Source organism: Macrotis lagotis, chromosome 5, assembly GCF_037893015.1.
Source record: "Macrotis lagotis isolate mMagLag1 chromosome 5, bilby.v1.9.chrom.fasta, whole genome shotgun sequence".
Taxonomy (NCBI): Eukaryota; Metazoa; Chordata; class Mammalia; order Peramelemorphia; family Peramelidae; genus Macrotis; species Macrotis lagotis.
Genome location: NC_133662.1, coordinates 176422424 through 176425339, shown reverse-complemented (window position 1 = coordinate 176425339; position 2916 = coordinate 176422424). Strand labels below are relative to the sequence as shown.

Below are 2916 nucleotides of genomic sequence, written 5' to 3'. Positions count from 1 at the left end.
ATTAAGTGTCTGAGGTCGAATCTGAACTCAGGTGCCTCCAGTGCTCTATCCACTGTACTACATAGCTGTCCCCCAAATTACAGTTTAACCAAAAAAAGTTAAGTATGACTTTTTTTTGACTCTGTGGTTTATTCTGGAGTTCTTGACTCAAAAAAATAAGAAAAATCAGACAGTGAGCATTGTTATTGGTTTTGTATGTGAGCATTTCACCCATGAGGGAAGATTTGAGCAAGATTTCATGCCAAGGCATCTAGAAGTGTTGTACTGTGGGTTGATGATGATAATGGTGTTCTTCATTTTCAAAGAAGACCATGACATCAGGGAGGTGATGCCACGACATGCATATGAATTGGATTTTGGGAGAGTTGCTGTGTCACCAGTCTCCAGAGTAATCTGGATCTAGAGGCCAGACATGTATCAGGATGACTGGAGATGGCCTGGATTCGAGGCAGTCCCGGGTTAAGTGACTTGCTCCGGTTCATACAGGCCAGTAAGCGTCAAGTGTCCTGAGGCTGGATTTGAATTTAATGTCTCCTAACTCCAGGGCCAGCACTCTACCCACTGTACCATCTAGCTGTGGATGTTGTGGTACTTTCTTTATGGTCTTGCTCTTCTGCACTCACCTCACAGGTTGTTATAAAGATTAAATGAGATATTTGTAAAGTATTTAGTACAGTGCCTAGAACATGGAGGGTACTCTATAAATGTTTATTCCCTTTTCCATCCCTTCCCCTTTGGACAGGTAGTTCAAATATGGTATTTATCAGAAAAGCCTAGAGATTTTTTCTTTTTTTTTGCAGAGAATATGGTATTCTTTATTAAAAGAATAAAAATGATGACATGTAAACTTGTGTTGTACTGATCAAGAGTATCCAAAACTATCCAAACTTCTGCACACTGCAGTGTTCCATATAGGTCCATCTGTTAATATGAACAACATTAGGGAATGGTGTGGTCCATCCCTCTCTGTATTGCTTTTCCCCATCATTAGCCTACCCGGTTTTAGAGTGTGATAACTTAAGTTGGACAGTCATAGATATGAAATTTCTTGGTCATCTCCAACGGACACAATTTTTGGAGCCATGTGAATTGTATTTTACTCCCCAGACCTGATCCTGGTGGTCAAAAAATGTGTGGGACACAAGTTCTGGTTCTGGCATCCCAAACTTTGACACTTTTGTCTGATGAACTGGAAACAAAGTGAATATGATCCAGACAAAATGCTACATTTAACACCCAGGATGCGTGGCCACTCAGTGTACCAGCCAAATTTGCATGCTGTACATCATAAATCTTAATGTAGCCATCATCTGAAGCCGTGACAAGGAGCTGAGAATCAGGGGAAGAAGGTCAGAGAGCGGATGGGCATTGCATGGCCTTTGAGTGTATGGAGAAGCTTTCCAGTTGCGATATCAAAAAATATTAATGATTCCATCTATGGCTCCACTGGCCAGATACTTCCCATCTGGACTATAGGCAATGCTGAGGATGAATTTCCCTCCTGTATCCAAAGAGTATTCCATTTTTCCAGTCTCGACACCAAAAATGTTTACTTTCCCCACATGGCTTCCTGTAGCCAAAAACTGGGGAATTGGGTGAAAAAGCCAAGGACCAGGCATCCACGGGACCAGCATCAATAGCCTTCATCTGTTTGCCATTTTCTAAATCCCACAGACGAATGTGAGCATCAAGTGAACTGGAGGGGTGGCGATGGGTCCAGTGTGACTGATGTCCACAGAAACCACACCCAATTGATGGCCCTCCAAACTCCACTGTACCTCCAGTTTCTCGTTTTTCCATTGCCATACTTTGACTAGATCATCCAAGGATCCTGATACAATCATTTCAGAGTTATCTTTTTGATTCAACCCCCAGGTAACTGACCAGATGGCATCATCATGAGCTTGTTCTTGTTTGAAGAGAATGCTATACTGGACACTCATGGCTTCTGGCCGGGGGTGATGATTGCGTGGCGCCGGGCTCCTCGGCTCCGCCTCAGCCTCTTCCACTCGGCTTGAGATTTTTTTTTTTTCAATATGTGAGCATGATATAGATTCTTCAGAACTAGAAGGGTATTTGGCTAAACTGAGATCTAGGTTGACTGATTTGCTCAAGGATACAAAGATAGCAAGTGTCAGAAATGGTATTTGATCTCAAATCCAGTGTTCTTCCCCCTGTACCACACTGCCTCCCAAGTAGCTGGATTCTGAGATGGAGGGCATCTACTATAAAAGAAACCTTTTTTCCTTACCTAGAAGCTAGAAGATGAGATGCAGTAAACTTAAATTGTATATAGTCTTTTATGATTACTTTAATACTTCACATTGGATTCAAGAGTGTAGCTATTCCCCTTGTACAGACTGAAGCCCCTTCCAATGAGACTCCTGATGCTTAACTCTCTGGTGATGAATTGTGCCAAACTTCTGTTTCTCAGACAATAGCCAGCTCCATACCCAATAGAACCATCTTAGGTCATATAACAAGTATATAATAAATGCTTGTTATCTATCTGCCTACATGATTTCAGAGCTCATGCTTCACTGGCATAGCCAGGGTTACCTCCTTCCCTTAATGAGGCACCACAGTAAGACCTTCAATTAAGGATAATCTCTTTGGGTGGTTCAAAATAGGAGGGAAAGATCAGACTTCATGTGTTGGCTCAAAACAGATTTTTTGACTTTTCTTGATCTTGGGGAAAGCATTTTCTATAAAGACTTCTCCAGAGAAGCATTCTTCAGATTTGACATCATGCCTGGCCACTGCTTTTGTAGTTATTGTCCATTTCCATTTTAATACTCAGTTTTTGATGAATTTCACAGGATTATAAACTTCTAGATTTATAATGGAAAGGGACTTCAGGGATAATTTAGTCCAAACTCCTCATTTTGCATATAAAACTTGGAGTGGCTGTGATTT

At 41.4% G+C, this 2916-nt stretch overlaps 1 pseudogene; it reads right to left on the bottom strand.

The window, feature by feature from the left end:
* Positions 1–1017: 1017 nt before the first annotated feature.
* LOC141489974 (uncharacterized) lies at positions 1018–1951 on the bottom strand (annotated as a pseudogene).
* Positions 1952–2916: the final 965 nt, after the last annotated feature.